The sequence below is a fragment of the Sciurus carolinensis genome, chromosome 2 (genome assembly GCF_902686445.1).
Source record: "Sciurus carolinensis chromosome 2, mSciCar1.2, whole genome shotgun sequence".
In the NCBI taxonomy this organism is placed as follows: Eukaryota; Metazoa; Chordata; class Mammalia; order Rodentia; family Sciuridae; genus Sciurus; species Sciurus carolinensis.
In genome coordinates, this window is record NC_062214.1 from 171987771 (window position 1) to 172009337 (window position 21567).

At 39.5% G+C, this 21567-nt stretch overlaps 1 pseudogene; it reads left to right on the forward strand.

The window, feature by feature from the left end:
- The first annotated feature begins 11281 nt into the window (after positions 1 to 11281).
- On the forward strand, positions 11282 to 17201 carry LOC124976631 (acyl-coenzyme A thioesterase 1-like; annotated as a pseudogene).
- Positions 17202 to 21567: the final 4366 nt, after the last annotated feature.

Genomic DNA, 21567 nt, shown 5'->3' on the forward strand with positions numbered 1-21567 from the left:
CGGTGGCATGCACCTGTAGTTGCAGCTACTCAAGAGGCTGAGGCAGGAGTTGCTTGAGCCTAGGAGTTTGAGGCCAGCCTGGGCAACATAGCTTGAAAGACCCATCACCCACTCAATAAAAAGACATAATATGTGTCCTGCATGGAGGAGGAAAGGGTTAACTGCTGGAGGAGGATGTCAGCGGTTTTTCTAGCTTTTACCTAAAAAACTACTCAATGTTCTACTCAATGAACACACAAGAGCCAATCCTCTTTTTATAAAAAAGGAAGTGGCGGGTCCGCCATACCAACTCTGGCCTCTTTACCACAACTGAGTCGCCCAACTCTCCTTTACTTATAATATGCAGGTAAAAGGGGAAAGGACCAGGAGGAACTTCTTCTGTGATGGTCAGGATAGGGTGGGGTGAGGGGAGTCATCCTCTTAGGGGGAAAATTCCAGGAGACAGGGAACCACTCCCACGTAGCGCCACATACTTCCCAGCAGTTCCTAGAAGCCAGGCCTCTGTGTCACATGGCTCAACATAGTTTGATTCTGCTAAATAAGGATGGCTTCCCACAGTGTTCCTTGAATATTTTTTTAAAAAGGGTTTGCATTAGTCAGCTTTTCCTTGCTGTGACCAAAATATCTGACAAAAACAACTTAGAGGAGGAATTTAGAGTACATGATTTCAGAAGCTCAGTTCATGGTCAGCTGACTCCATTGCTCTGGGCCCAAGGTGAGGTAGAACATCATGGTGGAAGGGCATGGTGGAGGAAAGCGGCTCTGTTGTGGCAGCCAGAAAGCAGATGGAGAGAGTATAAGGAGCCAGGGACAAGATATAGTTCAAGACCATGCCCCCAGCGACCTACTTCCTTCATCCAACCCCACCTGCCTACAGTTACGACCCAGTAGTCTATTCAAATTATTAAGCCATTAAATAGAATAATCCACTGATGAAGTTACAGCTCTCATAATCCCATCTTTTCACCTTTAAACACTGCTACACGTCTAACACGTGAATTCTTTGGGGTACATTTTTAGATCCAAACCAGTGTTTTAGAATGCAAATTTAAGGAAATAAAAATAAGGTGGGGCTGGGATTGTGGCTCAGTGGTAGAGCGCTTGCCTAGCATGTGTAGGGCACTGGGTTTGATTGTCAGCACCACATGTGAATAAAATAAAGGTCTATCAACATCTAAAAAAAATTTAGATAAAATGTTTATTAAAAAATAAGGCAGAAAAAGAATCAGTCAGTAAGGGAGAGAGATACAATTTATACCCATTTATTAATTGGGTTTTGGTTTTGGTATTAAGTCTTTTGAGTTCTTTATATCCTGGAGATTAATGCTCTATCTGAGGTGCATGCAGTAAAGATTTTCTCCCATTCTATAGGCTCTCTGTTCAAGTTCTTATTTCCTTTGTGGTGAAGAAGCTTTTTAGTTTGATGCCATTCCATTTATTGATTTTTAAATTTTACTTCTTGTAAAATTTCTTGTGTCTCCCTTGACTTTTTAGGCAGTTCCTGTAAGCTGGGTTTTTTTTTTTTTTTTTTTTTTCCTCTCCCCAAATTTTGACTGCTATTGTGGCTGACCTGGGATAAACTGATTCTTTACCTTTGGCTTTACTTGGATGTATTTGGATTGTTTAATCAGATAATTTCACATACTTTTACCATTTCCACGAGTTCTGCATCCCTTTGCTCAAGGTACTAGTTTTCTTGTGTATGTTCCATAGTAGGCTGTTGACTCATAACCTAGACACAGACTGTTCTAGTGTCTGTATCCAAGCACAGAAAGGAGCTCTGAATCTGTCAAGTAGGTACTATGAAAAATGCTCACTCACTGAACCTGAAAAAAATGTAAAGACAAGAAGTTACCATTGAGGGCTGGGATCATGGCTCAGTGGTAGCACTTTCCTTGCATGTGGGGGGCACTGGGTTTAATCCTCAGCACCACCTAAAATGAATAAATAAAATAAAGGTATTGTGTCCATCTACAACTAAGAAAACAAACAAACAAAAGTTACCATTAAAATTAAATAGTGGCAGCCATGTTCAAGGAAACTTGCAGGGATATGATCCCTTTATGAAGCTTGTGTCAGACGAACGTGTGAATGTGGCAATGAATGGATGACTGTGGGGGTCCCTCAGTCACGTCCTTCGTGGATGAAAAAGGGTTAATTGCTGGAGAAAGATGTTGGCTTTAAATCAATCAATTAGCCATAAACTTATCTAATCAATAAACACACAAGATCCAATACTCCTTTTAAATGAGAGGGGGCGTGACCTGTCTGGTCATACCAGCTGTGGCCTCTAACAACATGGAGTAGCCCAACTCTTTTATTTTATAGTCACACAGGAAAAGGGGTCCGGACCAGGAGGGGCTTCTTCTGTGATGAACAGGATGAGGTGGAGTTAGGGGAGCCTTTTTCTCAGGGAAACTAGACAGGGAACCACTCCCACATAGTGCCACATATTCCTGACAATCTGGGACAGTCTTCCGTGGCTGCTAGTTCCTGGAAGCTAGGCCTCTGTGTCCCATGGCTCAACCCTGTCTGATTCTGCTAGACAAGGATGGCTCCCCACAGATGACACCACAATATTGGAATGGTGGTGATCTGGGGGAAAATATCCTGTTAGAATCCTTGGCAGGAGTATAATTCACAGCAGTTCAGCAGAGAAATACATGTAACCTCTGCAAAAGGGCCTATTTTACTGTGATGCAAAAATCGGATCATGTAGGTTATCATATTAAACTTTTTGTTAAACAAACTTTTGCAATAATCAAAAAAAGTATGTTTTCATCAGGTTTTACTTCCAGGTATGTGATAAACCTCAGGTAAGCAGAAGCAATGACACAGCAGAAAGTTTTCCTTTACCTTCTGGTAACTGACTGGGGAAACAGGTAAGTTTTGTGATGATAATTTGTTTTTTGCCAGCTGTTTTGATTAGTTTTCAAAAATTTTTTGACTTGTTTTAATTAGTTTTACATGACAGTGGAATGCACTTTGAAACATCATATTTAATGGAGTGTAATTTCTCATTCTTCAGTTGTACATGATGTGGAATAACACTGGTTATGTAGTCATATATGCACATAGAGTAATAATGTCCACTTCATTCTACTATTTTAGTTTGAATCCATCCCATTTATTGGTTCTTGATTTTACTTCTTGCACTTTAGGAGTCTTGTTAAGGAAGTCAGATCCTATGCCAACATGGTGACGATTTGGGCCTACTTTTTCTTCTATTAAGTGCAGGGTCTCTGCTTTTGATTAGTTTTTTTTTTAACTTTATTTAATTTATTCATTTATATGTGGTGCTAAGAATCAAACCCACTGCCTCACACGTGCCAGGCAAGTGCTGTACCACTGAGCCACAACCCTAGTCCTCGATTAGCTTTTTGATTACTTAGGAAAAATGAGGCTTAAAGGAAACAGCTTTTTTCTTTAAAAAAATTATTTGCTTTTAAAGTCATTAAATCACTTTATAACTCCACTAAGACATTCTAGTGAATGACTATTATTTCACAATAATGTGTGACCTTATTTTGATCAAATGTATTCAACCTCTGACATCTTTGGCAGTCTTCCTTTGGGTCAAAGCTCTCAATTAGGCCTTTTTGACTTTTGGATTTTGCAGTTGGATATTATTGTAAAGATAATAAAGTAATTAGGCTTATTGGGTATATTGTATTGTATGGGAAGCATCTGCAATCAGATGGATGAAAGAAACTTTAACAAGTTCTCTTGAATTTAATTTTATAATAACATTAAGACTAATGAACTAAACAAAATTCCCAGAACTCTAAGGAAGCAACTGATGGGTTCATGAAACTACTATCAGAGATTGAACAAAGGACGAATTAAAGGAAACTGAATGAACTGATATAATTTAGGGTTTTTTTTATTGTCTCTCATTCAAAAAATATAATTGGCTCTTCAATGTTTTTGTTTCCTATGTTTATTAAAACTTCTTTCTTAAGCTATCATTTATAATGATTTCCCAAAATATACCGTTATAAACAAAGGTGGAAGCATTTACTTTTTCTCCCATTTGATTCCTCCAATACTCAAAAGTTATTTGTGAGTAATTTATATTTCTATAGTAATATGGTCATTTACATAAGTTGCATAAGAATCTGTTTTCCTCGTAATAGAAAACAATCTGAAACACTGACATATTTGAAAATATGCATAGAATACTTGCTTTCAAGGATTTCCAGTAAAAACTGTCATTTCCAAGAAGGTCCTGGAATCTCAAGTTATTAGGTACAGTAGGTGAAAATCTAAAGTCTACCTTGGTTTGGCATACTAGCCAGAAGAACTGGCAGAGAGCAGATAGTAATGGGGATTGGATCCTAGGGTGCTCTATCATTGAGCTACATTCCCAGCCCTTTTCATTTTTTTAAACAGGGTTGAATCAAGAAAGTGTTATTTAAGAAAATTGCTAAGTTGTCCAGGCTGTCCTTGACCTTGTGATCCTCCTGCCTCAGCTTCCTTAATAGCCGGGATCACAGGAGTGCACCACTATACCCACTGGCCTGGAGAATTTTATCAATTTGACATTACTGTATAGGAAATATCTTTTCCTGTTGCACATTTGTTAATAATCAAGATAAATCTGATCCAACAAAACTCATTGTACAAATTGGCTTTTCTTTAAGTGCCTTTGGTAAAAATGAGTATAATTGTAGAGATAACACTTAAGATTCCAAAGAACTAAAATATAGCTGTCAACTGTAGTTCTGCTCATTGTTTTTGAGGTTTTTAAGTTATTTACCTGTCAACTAGATTAGACCCTAAATTCTTCCAGGGTTCTCCAATCATATTTTCTGCAATGATATTGCTAGGAACAAAAACTCCTCTTTCTTAAAGTCCTATAAACTCCAAAAATGACAACTTGAAGTAAATTTCAAGGGACAGATTCATACCTGAAATGTGAGCCACAATTTTACCAAACTGCCTAATGTCGTAAACACAGATATTTAAACTGCAAACCAGGATGAGAAACTGATGTAAGAACAGACTCAATCTCATAATGAGGCTCTTGCTCCTCTTAATATTTTTTCCTTTTTTGCACATGGGAGGATAATGATGTAGTTAAAATTTTATTCAATAGTTATTGCAGGTATGTTGACAGAACCTGACCTAAGGAATGTTTTAATCTATCCAGTGGGTAACTTTTGGCAACAGCTTTAATGCCATTCTTTGTTCAAGATACTAGTAGTCCTTCTTTTTTTTTTTTATATAACACTTTCTTGATTCAACTTAATTGTGGAATATCCAATGATAATGTTACTCCAGATTGATTTTTTAATGTCTAAGTAAGAATATGTGTGTGCTATTGCTAAAATGACATGCTGGATCTGAGAATTTGAGACTAAACTACATAAAATAAGAGAACACCTTTATGATTACAACAGGACCCACCAAGTTCCCCTTGGTGATTTTTTTTTTTTTCCTGTTGGTACAGATCATCATCTTTTTTTTTTCCTTTAATTTTATTTTTAGTTGTCAATGGACCTTTATTTTATTTATATGTGGTTCTAGGAATCGAACCCAGTGTCTCACACATGCTAGGCAAATGCTCTACCACTGAGCTACAACCCCAGCCCATCACTGGGTTCTTGATTCAAAACTATTAAGCAAAGTGGACTTGTTATGTTCTTCTCAGTTTTGTTTTCTTTTGTCCTTTTTCATAACTATTAAATTTCTGTAGAAGTACAACTCCTGGCCCTGTGCTTTGAGATAAAAACCATTGCCTACAGAATGGATAAAGTTAAAAAATGGAATCCAAATAAACATAGTCTCAAAAATCATTCCTTCTAAACCTCCTGTTTACTCAAAAGTGGCCAAAGGGTTTTGACATCAACTCCTAGTTACCGATCACTTCCCACTGATGTGGGACTAAATCAGACCAACCTCTATGATGGGTCCATCCTGTCAATGAGGGACAATCAAAACTTCACTAAAGAATGGTAACTCATTGCCTTACAAGCACAAGGCCCTGGGTTCCATCCCTAGCACCGCAAAAAAAACAAAAAAACAAAAAACAAACAAACAAAAAAAGAATGGTAACTCAGGAATGTTTTCAGAGAAATGTTCTTGATCAAAAGGGGGAAATGTGGAAGATCTCAAAATCAAATCAAGTATTATTTATGTTGACCCTAATAAGCAAGTCAAGGAGGTTATGAAAGAAGGGGTGTCACACATAATTGCCTAATACGATCAAAGAAGATTCTGCCAGAACCATAACCTTGCACAAAGCCAATGCAACATACACCAAAATGTAATTCTGGAACACCTTAGCCCACCTGTTGTCTGTGCAACATCAGAAAGCCTCAATCCTTGTTATTAGTCCTATTGGTCAAGGATTATTGTTTCAAAACTTCTTATGAAATCCTCCACACTTTTTCCTTTAAAAAGATCCACTTGCCTCAATAACCTGGAATACATTCATAGTTTACTAAGGCATGAGTATTCCCATTCGAATGCTATTCTGTTCCAAATAAATGTCATTATTTTTTTGAGAATCTCTCCGAAACACTTTCTACTTTCCTTGAAAGAGAATAAAAAAGTCCCTTTCACTAATGACAATAAGAGGGGAAAAGCTGATACTGGATGTCATCCCCATGAGGCATATGAAGGAGTGAATCATGGCAAGGGACAGAGATGACAGGGAACAGAGGTGCAGAAAAATCTCCTAAAACTGTGGGTGGGGGTGGTCTTGAATTACTTCTTAGAATGCTTGGCAACAATTCAACTGTTAAGGAAAATGCTGAACACTAAGAAAGCAGGGGAGGTATTTAATTATCCCATTTTAGGACAATTAATTCTAGGATAAAGGCAGAACAAATTGATCCATCTGAATTTAGGAAGAGAGGGTCTTACAAGGAGGGCACTTCCTTAAATGTGACATTACAAGAGTCAGATCCTCTGTTTCTGTGCTTGATGAGGATAGATATTTCCATGACCCTAATTATGGGATTGTGGAGAACAAGAACTGCCAAGATGATCTACTTTTTCCTGAAATATAAATTAGCACTCCTAATTCCCCAAAGATTTAAATCCTCCCCTTCAAAGAGTTAGACGCAGAGCTATTAAAGAGAATGGATGATGTTGGCAGAGATTTAGCAAATAATGTATTTTTTTATTTGTTCTAATTAGTTATACATGACAGTAGAATGCATTTTGACACATAATACATAAATGGAGTATAATTTCTCATTCTTCTGGTTGTACATGTTGTGGAGTTACACAGGTCATGTAGTCATATGTGCACATAGGGTAATAATGTCCAATTCTTTCTATTATCATTCCTACCCCCATACCCCCTACCCCCCTTCACTCCCCTCTACCTAACCAAAAGTATCTCTATTATTCCTTAGCCCCCTTCCACTTAAGTAAATTAGCATCCACATATCAGGGAAAACATTCGGTCTTTGTTTTTTGGGATTGGCTTATTTCACTTAGCATGATATTCTCCAGCTCCATCTATTTTCCTGCAAATGCCATAATTTCATTTTTCTTTAAGGCTGACTAATATCCCATTGTGTGTGTGTGTGTGTGTGTGTGTGTGTGTGTGTGTGTGTGTATATATATATATATATATATATATATATATATATCACACTTTCTTTGTCCATTCGTCTGTTAGAAGGTATTTATGTTGGTTCCATAGTTTGGCTATTGTGAATTGAGCAGCTATGAACATTGATGTGACTGTGTCACAGTAATATGCTGATTTTGAGTCCTTTGGGTATAGGTCGAGGAGTGGGATAGCTGGGTCAGATGGTGGTTCCATTCCAAGTTTTCTGAGGAATCTCCATACTGCTTTCCATGGTGATTGCACCAATCTGCAGTCCCATCAGCAATGTATGAGTGTACCTTTTCCCCCACATCCTTGCCAACATTTATTGTTGCTTGTATTCTTAATAATTGCCATTCTGACTAGAATGAGATGAAATCTTAGAATAGTTTTGATTTGCATTTCTCTGTTAGAGATGTTGGACATTTTTTTCATGTATTTGTTGACTGATTGTATTTCTAGCCCTTTGGTCATTCTGTTTATGTAAAGGTTGTGTGGCCAAGGAGTCTGATCATGTTTACTGATTATCTAATAAAATTACAAAACTAATCAATACACTCCCTGAAAGATTTAATCTTTTAAACTTCCTTGTGTGAGGTCTTGGCAAGCATGCAACTAGGTAATTCACACAGTTCAAGGCTCTGGGAAGTGAATCAAGAGAGGGTTCACCAGGATAATGATGAAGCTCTTTTTGTACCTGACAGCCAGTGGCTTTTTTGAAAACCATGTCTGCCACTTAACCTAATCTCCCTGAATGTTAAAAACCGTCTTTTAAAGACTAAGGATGAGGGCCCTCAAAGGGAGAGACGTGTGATCCCAATGACCCATTAAAATATCAGTTTTCTCAACAGTAACTGACTACCTCAATCCAGATGTTTTGGACAAGAAAATAATCAGGAAATCAGGGATAATGCAAAATTCCTGGAATCCTGAAGATAATTCCTAAAACCTCAAGCCACTGGGAAAGCTCTAGTGTTAGAGGATTTGGAGGAGGAGGGATCTGAGCAGGATAGAGAGGACCAAAGATCCTCTCTGGTGGTTTCATTACTCCCAGAGATTGTTGTGTTTTGTTACTCCTTTTCTAAAACTTTTACTTTGAAATGATTTTATACTTACACAAATCTTGCAAGCAAGAAATAGTAGAGTTCCATATGCCCTTCATCAAGTTTCCCCGAATGTTAGCACCTTACAGATCATAGCAAAAATATCAAAATCAGTAATTATCATTGACACAATGCTATTGACATGACTGTATTATTGAAATTAAGTTATTGATATCTTGCTTATTTGAAAGGTTATTAGACTGTCAGTAAAAATGGAAACTTGAGGAGCTCTCTTGTCGTACCAGAATGATAAGATAGGCAATAGGACCAGGTCCCTGATCTGAATGCAACCACCCCCAGCAGATGAGTGAAACTGGGAGTCTGCCCCACTTGGAAACTTTCTTCCTTTGCTCTCACTTCTTATCTCAGAAAAGGAGATGGATTTCAGATATTAACTGAGAATCACAGACAATTAAATGAATTTGAGTCAACAATGACTAGCACTGTATATCCATCGGTATATCTCTCTAAATCACCCCTGATGTTATTATCCTTTGTCAATGGACAAAATCACAATTTATTTTAAAGACCTTAACTGGCTTTATTTTTTATTTCAAAATCCAAAAACAATTCATTTGGGTTGGGTATTTGGTATTCAGCATGGATACACCATTTTGATTTTTAGTCTGGTCTGTTGGGGTCCAAAGAATGGCCTCCCATGATCTTTCCTGAACACATTCATTGAGCTTACTAGTGCGCTCTTTTCAGTCCCAGCGCAGTTGTAGACATGGACGGCAGTTTGCCTCACTTGGCAGCAAGTGATGCCTCTACAGTCTTGCTTCAGGAACTTTCAGTACTCTAACATTTGCCATAATCTGTTGAAGTGGGGCTCCAACCAGTGCACTGGAAGCTGATTCGGACCCGGAAAGTACTCGTTATCTTCATGGTGTTGGGTTTGGGGCTGACCCAGGAGCCGCTGCTTCTGCAACTCAGCCTTTTCACACTGAATGCTTAACTCAGACCAGTGGCTGTTCACCATGGAAAAGCTGGGGGACCCTCCCAGAGAGAAAGCTTCCAGGAGTGTCCTATCTGGGTAAGCAGGGAATTCTGCCCTAAAGAGGGGAAGGCGGTTTGTCTAGCCATGAGGGTCTCACACTTTGTTAGGGGCCCAGAAACTCAAATGTGGTCTAATTCAGAAGACAGCATGTCATAGATCTGGGTGTGAGGCTCAGCCTTCAAGACAGGGGACATCACTGGCCACTGTGTGGGTCACCCTCCTCTCAAGAAGGACAGAGCACTTTCTATGGCTACTGACTCTTTGCGGATCCTGGCACCCCTGATAGCTGGCCTGGACACCACCTACTTCTTCCCTGGAGCTCCCAGGACAGGACTCCCCAGAGGAAGGGGTTCTGAATGGTCCATCCCAGGTCACCTCCTCAGCTGCTTTTCCCTCATGTGTCAGAGTCACTCTGTGTGTCTCCATAGCAATGTGGGCATCAGGGAAGGGGAGGCAGGAGCTGCCTTTTCTGACATCTGAGAGTCCATTTCAATTTCTGTGCTGGTGGATGCAGCAACCTAGGTTAATTCTCTGCAGGCAGAGGATTCCCAGATTGTGTGACAACTTGTAACACTGTAAACATCAGGTATTTCAAATACCCAGCAGTGATTACTTCATTAGGTGAAATGGGGAAAAGGTCCATGAACTCTCAGAGTTGGGGCTTAATTTGATAACTTTTTAAAAGATAATAATTTGCTGACATAATCTGTTACAAATGACTGGTGTTCTGAGCTGTATGCTTTGATTCAGATCAAGAGAGGTCATTGGCAAGATATTGTAGTACCAGAATACAGAGAAACTAAAGTACAGGCTTCCTAAATGCTAGGTAGGGGTTCTATCACTGAATAGCCCTAGCTCTCTTACTTTCTTTCTTCCTCTCTCCCTCCCTTCTTTAGCCCTTTTTCCTTCTTTCAATGTTGCCCATGTCTTTGTAATTAGTAATTTTATGACAAACTTCTCTAATGTCCCAGTTTACATGAACCACTTATTTTCTAACAGGATTCTGATAAAATCTGAAACTAATTCTGCCAGAGACTATATCTGTGAGTGGATATACACTCTTTCTACTGATGCCACAGTGTTCTCACATGTTAGCTCATTTAACTGTCCCCCAAAACTTTTCAAATGAGGAAACTAGATTCAGAGACTTCATCATCTACCATACTAAAGATCCACACTAGAGGAGGAGAGTCAGGACCCGCGCGATCTGACTCCATAATCATCTAATTGCTCTGGACGCAGCTCCATGTCCCAGGAGCTCTAGGAAAGCACTTGGTAAGGGACTGAGGTGTGAGGGGAGATAAGGGCCATTTGCTCAGGAATCACCTGAGTTACAGTCACCTGAGAAGTCTTTGCAAAATGGAGATTTTTTGAACTGTATGCTTTCCAATCAGTCTTTGTACCTGTATTTTGACTTCACAATGCTGAAGAGCAGGATTAATCATTCCTCTTAGCACCTATGCTTTTCACCATCCAGGGCACGGCTGTACCCTACAAACACTAGGGGACCTTGCACGGCGGATCGCAACCAATCGCACAGAACGAAGGGCCTAGAAAGACCAGTCCCGGGTCAGATGTCTTCCGAGCCATCCTTCCCTTTTCGCTCCGGTAGGCATGGCTGTGAGACTGATCTGCTGGGACCAGCCGGTGCGCATCGCCGTGCGCGGCCTGGTCCCGAGCAGCCCTTCACGCTGCGCGCGTCCCTGCGCGACGAGAAAGGTGCGCTCTTCCGGGCCCACGCGCGCTACCGCGCGGACGCCGGGGGCGAGCTGGACCTGGCGCGCGCACCCGCGCTGGGCGGTAGCTTCGCCGGCCTGGAGGCCTTGGGGCTGATTTGGGCCATGGTGCCTGACAAGCCGTACTGGTGCCTACTGAAGCGGGACGTGCAGACGCCCTTCGTGGTGGAGCTGGAGGTGCTGGACGGCCACGAGCCCGACGGCGGGCGTCTGCTGGCCCGGGCGCTGCACGAGCGCCACTTCATGCGGCCCCGGGTGCGGCGGGTGCCGGTGCGCGAGGGCCGGGTGCGGGCCACGCTCTTCCTGCCTCCAGGTGAGCACCCTCTGTCACTGTTACCCTCTGCCTGTGCTGCTTCGCAGGAGCAGTCCCCATTCAAAGCCTCCCAGGAGCTCTTACAGGTCCTTGGTCACTGGGAAACTGCAGATCTTTCAGTTTACTGTTGGATTAATGTCCTGATCCCAGAGTCAACAGCAGGAGCAATACTGGAAGTTGCGTAGAAAAGGGGACTATCAGACTTTGTCAAGTCCTAATGGAATAGAATTTTGATAATTAATAGACACACACCCCCACTGTGATTTGTGAGCACTTTCATATTTTGTGATAAGCTGCTGTCCTATGGTGCTTGGAGCATAGTGCAACAGCAGCAGCCCAGCAGCATCACTGGGGCACTTGTTGGAACTTAATCAATTCGGAAGGATAATGAGTAAGACCCTTGCCTTCCCTGGAATTTAGTCTTATTGTTACAATCTAATGATTAAGATGTGGAGATATAAGACTGGACTAATAACTAATAGGATAGAATAGACATTTCTTAAATTGATACATATATAAAAACATGGAATATGAAATAGTAGTATAAATTATTGGGAAATGGCAGTATTATTGAGATTTATTTAGATCCTTACCTCACATCTTACATAAAAATGAATTCCAGATGAATTGAAGATCTATATGTGAAAAACAAATGTCAAAGTTGTGGATATCTTATAACCTTAGATACAGGAAGGGTTTCTTACATAGACTCAGAAAGGACCAATAATAAAGGAAACTGGTAAACCTCAGTGAGACAAGAAAATAGAGAGATACGTGACAGAATCCAGAATATAGTGGATAAACCAATAGAGAAAAACAGAAGCTTCGTAGAAAAATAGGCCAAGGACATAAAATTGAATTTAAAACATACATAGGAGAAGAATGTCGATAAGCACATGAATAAATTCTCAACTTCTTAGTGCTCACAGAAATATCCTTTTAAAGTACTGTGCAATACCATCTCATACCTTTCAATAAGGCAAATATTTTTTAAATGATGGTCAAGAGTTGGTGAAGATGTAGTAAAACAAGAACATTCCTTATTTCTGGCACGTCTGTGCAGTAACACAACTTTGGAAAACAACTTGGCAGCTCTTGGTCAAAACTGAAACATACAAACTATATAAATAACCTAGGCATGAAAACTGAATATACAGTCCTAGCTAAATACAGCTGGGGTTTAGAGGATATGTGTCACTGCAGTATAAGTAATAATCAATTGCAACAATCTTAATGAGTATCAAAAAAAGAAACAGATAAATTGGGCTGTATTTATTAACACATTGTGCATGGTGCAGATGGATTCCCCACCCTTCGTTTGGAAAGAAAGACAATAATAATCTGGGTCTTTGTTAGTTATAATCTTACTACAAAAATAAAAATCTGGAAATTTGTGACACCAGGTATAGATGAAATAGGGACTCAGTTTGACTATTTTGATGGCAATCATGAAAATCATAAGCCTAGACCTAGAATATGTAAACACTACCTGAGATTTGGAGTTCTTTTCCAGATTTTCCAAGATGACCAATAGTACCTTTTGACATCACAATTTTTAAAAAATTTGTACTGAGAATTGAACACAGGGGTGCTCTACCCCTAAGCCACAGCCACAGCTATTTTTATTTTATTTTTTTTTTATTTTTAGACAGGGTCTTGGCTAAGTTGCTGAGGCTGACCTCAAACTTCTGATCTTCCTGCACCAGCCTCCTGAGTTGCTGGGATTACAGATGTGTGCCACCTCACCCAGCTTTGTCATCATAATTCCTGGAAACTCAAATTAACCAGAACTTAGAATTGCAAGCATCAAAAACAAACTCTGAGTTACCTAAATAAGAAAGGAATTTATCACAAGGCTATTGGTTTAAGAACAAAGTTGACAAGAACTCTGGGGATCAGAATCAGAAAACTGAGAGGGTCCACAGGAGATTCTACCACTCATACCACCACAGGACGTCACTAGTGCTTCCGGCTCCTGTGGACTCAGTGTCAACCTTGCTGACCTGAATGAATTCTAAGCTGTGCTTACCTCTGTCACTCATGGGAGTGAGACCAGGTCTCAAGGGAAGTCAGGTCTCATTCTTGGCTTTTGTAGTAAAAGGTAGAGCCAGGGGTTTCACTAATAAAGCCGCCAATAAGGCATTTTTTTCAAAACAAGAAAGGGGGCTTCGATGCTCAGCACTCCCCAACCTGTCCCCTACCCCAAATAAATGAGAGTCTGATTCCAAATTATTTGAGGACTAGATCTGTGTTCTGTTTCTTTCCAAGGACCTGGGCCCTATCCTGGGATCGTGGACCTTTTTGGACTTGGAGGTGGCCTTCTGGAGCACTGAGCTAGTCTGCTGGCTGGGAAGGGTTTTGCTGTGATGGCTGTGGCCTATTATAACCATGATGACCTTCCCCAGAGTGTGGACACCCTTCACCTGGAGTACTTTGAAGAAGCCGTGAATTATCTGCTTCATCACCCTCAGGTTGACTGTTCTTTTAGTTTTTTAATTCCTAAATACCTGCCCCAGATAGGGTCAGATTTTCAACTCTATGACCTGAGAGATTTTGCTCTGTGACAAAATTAAATATTCAGTTTCTTATAAATTTACAGAGAAAAGCAAATTTATTCTTTTTTAAATATTTTTTTAGGTAGATGGACACAATGCCTTTATTTTATTTATTTATTTTTGAGTGTGAGGATCGAACCCAGTGCTTGATACATGCTAGTCAAGTGCTCTACCACTGAGCCACAACCCCAGCCTGAGAAAAGTAAATTTCTGAGCTAGGACAGTCCCACAGGGCATAGAATAAATAGTGAAACCTCATGTTTGAATTCCAGGTAGGGGGACCTAGCATCCCAGTATGCCCAGTACAGTGTGTTTTCTGGGTTATAGACCTGTCCGTGCCTCACCAGGAGGGTTCGTCACCTCAGAAGTGTCATTGCTTTGTGGCTTTGTGAATCTGTCTCCAAACTCCAGGTATGTTATGAGAGTTAAATGAATCATGCTGGTAAAGCCTTTGAAATGCGTCCAGATGTTTACAGAGAAAGATATTCATTCCTATGGCAAACACTCAAGGATCTGGCCTAGCATGTACAGAGTGAGGAAGACCAGGTTCATATTCACATGAGCTTAGAGTACAGCGTGGGAACAGGGGAGGGAGGGCTAGGAAAAAAGGAACCTTAAAATTCCAAGTGTTAACAAGGACACTAATGGGGCAGTGATTAAAAAAAAAGGCGGGGGGGACGTGAATGGGACTAGAGAGAGCTCAGGAAGTGCCTCAATTAGCAAAGACTGAAATGATGATGATTATTATTAGTGGTGGTGGTAGTGTTGTCTGTTGTTAGGAGATAATTCTAGTGATTTTTAAAAACCTTTTGTTACCTGCTACCATTTACATGTTAGAAACAAAACACACACGGAACAAAATTCATTATGACTTAGGGTCAGAATTATGACTTACATTGATACTTTGGGTTTATTCATATATACTTGATTATTACTTTATACCCATGTATATACTGTTTGTCTGCTAGGTGAATAATTACTTCCAATATTATTTAAAGAAATAACTATTTTTTTAAACTTCATTTAGTTTTGAATGTGGTGCTGAGTATTGAACCCAGTGCCTCAGGCATGCTAGGCAAGCTCTCTACCACTGAGCCAGAATCCTAACTCCTAAAGAAGAAACTATTAATCTCAGGAAGAATGCTTTTCTTTGAAACCCAGGACTCTTCTTCCCCGGTACTTTCCTGGGCATCCTGGAGCCTTTCATACAAATGGAATGTTACTTAGGTTCACCTTAAATTTCTTTAGACTATCATAAACTTCCATGAGTACAGGGCCCATTGAAGTATAAAGACACCAGACACTACAGAGCAAGCAGTTTTGGAACTTGAAAGCTTCTTACTGACAAGCATCGAGCTCAGAGCTTACACGTGGTTTCTCATTTGAATTTCACATGGATTTTGTGGTGTAGGGTTGAGCCTTATTTTACTGCTAAGGAAACTGAGCTTAACAGGCTGAATAATGTTTTCAAAGCTATGATATTGATGGAGCCCAGGTTCAAGCTCATGTCCACCTAACTTCTAGGTGGTTACTACTCATGGTCTATACTATTAATGGTCTCATTCTCCTTTTTCTTTTTCCCATTTTCAGGTAAAGGGTCCAGGAATTGGGTTGCTTGGGATTTCCAAAGGGGGCGAACTCGGCCTTGCCATGTCCTCTCTCCTGAAGGGCATCACAGCTGCAGTCATAATCAATGGCTCTGTGGCTGTCGTTGGGGCAAGCATACGCTACAAGGATGAGACGCTGCCCCCTGTGACTGTCATTTGGGATCGAGTCAAGATGACCAAAGATGGCATCAAGGACATTGTGGAAGCCCTGAAAAGTCCTTTGGAGGATGGGAAGAGCTTTATTCCTGTGGAGCGTTCTAACACCACCTTCCTGTTCCTTGTGGGTCAGGATGACCACAACTGGAAGAGCGAGTTCTATGCTAATGAGGCCTCTAAACGCTTGCAGGCCCATGGGAAGGAAAAGCCCCAGATCATCTGTTACCCAGAAGTGGGGCACTACATTGAGCCCCCTACTGGCCCCTGTGCCGGGCTGGCCATCATGTCTTGGTGGGTGGCCCCATCTTCTATGGAGGGGAGCCCAGGGCTCATGCCATGGCCCAGCTTGATGCATGGAAGCGACTCCAGACTTTCTTTCACAGACATTTGGATGGTGTTGAGGTGACCATCCCAGAAAAATTGTAATTTTGATTGCTCTCTCCTGGGAATAGCTGCCACACTTTGTGTGTATCCTATTGCCTTTTTAATAAGTACTTACAGTTTTGCCAAAAACCCATTTTTATCAACTGTGTCCATTATCAATTTGGGAGGGGAGTGATTCTGCAGAAAACCAGAAACATAAGAGGTAGAAAAAGGTTACTTTTCACTCTTGCACACCATGCAACTGACAAGGCTTTAGCTCTCAAAAAAAAAAAAAAAAAAGTAACACTGATTAACAGTGCTTGTGCATAATTAAGAGTTCAACAGTTGTTTGCTAAATGACTGATTAATAAGTAAATGACTAGGTACTGTGTAAGAAAAGCAGATATGGTGCCCTTTGTGTCTGTGGGTTCCAACTGCCAACTGAAAATATTTTAGAAAAAAATTGTGACTACTGAATGTATGCAGATGTTTTTAATGTTAGTATCCCCTAAACAATATAGTTTAGCAACTATTTACATAGCATTTACATTTTATTAGGTGTTATAAGTATTCTAGAGATTATATCAAAGTATACAGGCAGATTTGTGTACGTTACATGCAAATACTACCCTATTTCATATAAGAAACTTGAGCCTCTGCAGATTTTGGTATCTGCAGGCATCCTACCCAATCTCCCACAGATACCAATGGATAACTATAATACCAAAAAGGCTATACTATCACCTTTGAGTTTCTTCTTTTAGAATGAAAGTAACACCTTAGTTATTAACTATTAGTTGGATATAAACCTAATAAAATTTTCCAAATTCAATATATTTTTGTTTTTTGGTGTTTTCTCTTTGGATGAATATGGATTCCCCAACAAGAAAAATTTGTTAGGTTCCTGTTTATACATATGACACTTACGATTTTGTTTCAAAAGCTGATAAAACATTATTTAAATGAATTACCTAAGTGATTTTAACAGTGATATACATGAAGATAAAAAATAATACATGTATCACTTAATATAAATAGATGAGGAACTTAAACATTTCTTAAACTTTATTTGTATTTAAAATAAAAACACCACATCAGGCACAGTGGTGCACTCCTGTAATCCCAGTTGTTCAGGAGGCTGAGGCAGGAGGATTGAAAGTTTGAGGCCATCTTGGGTGGCTTAGGGAGGGAGACCCTGTCTCAAATAAAAATTTAAAAAGGACTGGGGATGAATCTCAGTGATAGAGTGCTTGCCTCGCATGCATTAGGCCCAGTGTTCAAACCCCGGTTCTGCCCCCCACAAAAAGCCCTTTAACTTGTGGTTATTATGATCTGTTTCCTTTTATTTTTTATTTATTTATTTACTTACTTATTTATTTATTTATTTATTTTGCGGTGCTGGGGATTGAACCCAGGGCCTTGTGCTTGCAAGGCAAGCACTCTACCAACTGAGCTATATCTCCAGCCCCCTTTTATTTTTTAATAAGTCAATTCCTGATAGATTTTTTTTCCCTTGAAACTCAGAAAACAGTATTAACAATGTCACAAACACCTCCTTGTTTGGTTACTAGATGATTGAGAGGGCATAATCTATCAAGAGAAGTTAATGAGTGATGATCCGTGGCACAGCCCTTGCAGTGGAGTCTGCATGAATTCCTAGTGACAGATTCCTGATCGGTTCCTCTTTACTAGCTATACCACACTCTTCTCCCTTACTGGCCTTACCAGCAAAGTCAGAGGAAATCCTGTAAATATCTGACTCAACAGATAAAATCTCCTATTTCTATGTTGTAGTGTTGCACATGGTTTACTGTGAAAACTGGGAGCAATAAGCAGAGTTCAAGGATTTTAACAACTTGCCATTTGACCAGAAAAATGCATACACAGCAGGGACCAAGGAAGGTATGCTTGTTGAAGAGATTACTCCTGACCCTGCCATGAGCTGAGCAGCTTTCGTGCACTGGGCCCTTCCCCCATGATGTGCTGCCTCATCTTGGGCCCAGAACAATGGAGTTGGGTTATCTACGGACTGAGAAGGAAATAAACTTTTCCTTCTCTAAGTTGCTCTTGTTGCTTGTTTTGGCCACAGCAAGGCAAAAGCTGACCAAAACAGTGGAGAGTTTATAATTTCTTTGACTGCCTAGGATCTGAACATCCTTCCAAAACCAGATGAATATCCTGTGAGTCTTAGGAGACTTGCTGAGATGCATAGCTCAAATATTACTGCTGATGGTGGAAATAGCACCAGGGTTAGGGATAACTTCTAGTCATGGAAACTCAATACATTGGTTTAAACAAATCAATGTTTATTACTCTCTCAAAAAAAAAGTTCAGGTTCATCACACAGAGCAAGGATTAATTGCCACAGTATTACAGGGCAAGGATTAATTTCCACAGTGTTAACAAGCTAAGTAGCTACTACAACTCCAGCTCTTGCTATTACATCTAGGTCTAGCCAGCTGGAAGAAGTAAGGGGCAGAAGGGCACACCCTCTCCCTTGAGAATACTTCCCTATATTTTCACATTCCACTTTTGCCTCTACTAATGACTGGAATTTTTTTTTTTTTTTTTTTTTTTTTTTGCTTTTGTTTTTCGAGACAGGGAAAATCACTCCGTTTCCCTGGTTGTTCTTGAATTACAGATTCTCTTGTTCATCCTGGGACTACAGGTACATGCTCGTGCACCTGACTTATGGCCAGAATTTTATTTCCTGTCCATATGAAGCTGTAAAGTAGGCTGGAAATTGTAGTATTTATTCTTTGTAGTGATGTACCATTAAATATGCAATCCAGCAAGACATTAGCATAGTTATGGGCATTTATATAACTAATAATATGAATACGTAAGACAAACATTTTAGAAGTGCAAAGAGAAAAATACAATACCATCATTGCATCAATCTAGCCCTTCCCTTAATTTCTCTTTTACCTATGAGGAAGTCAGATATTCAAGATTGGGAAATTTGAAGGCAAATGTATACATGGGGAAACTTAGAAAGGGACCATGCATGCTGCAGGAAAGATACCAGATCAGAAAGGATGTGAGAAGACCTTGAGTTGACACCTCAGTCTGACCCCTGGCATAGACCTAATCTATAACAATCAAAACGGCAAAACAATATACCAGAACAAAACCCAGCTGACTGCGGAAGGGCAAAAATTTGATTTCCAGAATTAATATATGATGATATTTAAATTGTTCAATTTTCAACAACAAAAAGAATAAGGCATGCACAAGAGAAAGTATGGCCTGATCAGGGGGAAGAAAAGTCAACAGAAACTGTCCCTGAAGAGGACATGAAGGCAGATCTATTAGATAAATACTTTGAAACAACTATCTTAATGATGCTAAAGAAATAAATGAACATGTCAAGATATTCAAGAAAATAATGCATTAACTGAATGGAAATATCAACAAGGAGACAGAAAACCTTAAAAGAAATCAAGAATTTCTGGAGATGAAATGTATAACTGATGCTATGGTTTGAATGTTTGCATTCCTTCCATGTTCGTGCATTGAAACTTGACTGTCAGTGTGACAAAAGTAAGTGGTAGGGCTTTTAGGAGGACTCTACCCTCACAAATGGAATTGATGACCTTGTAAAAGAGGCACAAGACGGTGTTCATCCCTTTGCCCTTCCATTTCTTCTGCCATCCAAGGACACAGTGTTTATGCCTCTTCTTTGAGAGGGTACAGAAAAAAGTTGCCATCTTGGAAGCAGAAAGCAATCCCTATAGCAGAAAAGTAAGAGGCACTGGAGGTTGAAATTAACATTTGGATTATACTGTGATAGGTGCTGAAGTTAGGATATACCAACATACTTCACAAGAGACCCCCTCCTTAAAGAAGAAGAGCAATCTATCTGTGCAGGATGAAGAAACCAGCAAACAAGTCTCTTCCCAAAATTTATAATCCCCCAATAAAGGAAGCCCACAGACATAATTCAAGGGGATGAAATTCCAGAGAAAGATTACAAAAATGATTGTTAAATTTATTACTAAGCTAAAAGAAGATCTGAGAATAAATTCAGAAAGAAATGTAAGGAATTAAAGGCAATTTTAATAAAGAGAAAGGAAACCAATCAGATCTGTTTGAAATGAAAGCCACAATAAGTCAAATAAAATTTCAGTTGAAAGTATCACCAATAATTTATGTTATGCAGAAAAAATTTAGATTATGTAGAAAACAGAACTTCAGGGTTCAAAGACAAGGTATATGATTTTTAACACTCATAAGTGTGAAGGGGAAAAAAGATAATGATCAGAATATATGGGAAAACATTAAGAGACCAAATTTAAGAGTCACTGGGATTCAAGAAGGCATGGAGATACAGGTTAAAGACATTAAGAACATTTTTCAGTGAAAAAGAGTAGAAATTTTTCTAAACCTTGGGAATGAGCCAGACATACACATAACAGGCCCAAATAGACAAGATCAAAAAAGAGTCCTTCTAAGACATATCATAATCAAAATGCCTAACATAGAGAATAAGGATAGAATATTAAAAGATGCAAGTGAAAAATGACAGATCCCACTTATAAGTAAATCAATAAGGCTTACTTCTGACTTCTCAACTCAGATTCTAAAATCCAGGAGGGCTTGGAAATGAGAGGATTCAAGCTTTGAAAGAAAACAGTGGCCAACCAAAATTGACATATCCAGCAAGACTATCATTCAGAATTGAAGAATAAAAACTTTCCAAAATAAGGATAAACTGAAAACATTCATGACATGACCCAAGTCAGCGCTAGAGAAAATATTTTTTAACAATACTACAAATGGAATAATTCAAAAACAAATCCCAGAGCTCCTGAATAAACAAAGTTCACAAGAAGAACAATTAAGAAGATGAAAATTAAAAGAGAGTTAAATACGTGAAACATACCACATAACAGAAAATAATATCTCTCCATAAGTATGAATATAAATGGTTTCAACTCCAGTTAAAAGACATAGATGGGCAGAGTAGATTAAAAAACAATATTTAAATGTATGCTATTTGTAAGAGACTCAAGTTATAGGCAAAGACAAGCATAGACTGAAAGTAAAAGGATGGAAAAAGATATTCCATAAAAATTGTGTTCAAATCAAGCAGGAGTAGCGCTATTCTTGTGTCTGACAAAGTGCAAGCAAAAAGTAATCAGAAGAGATAGCAATAGCCAGGTGCAGT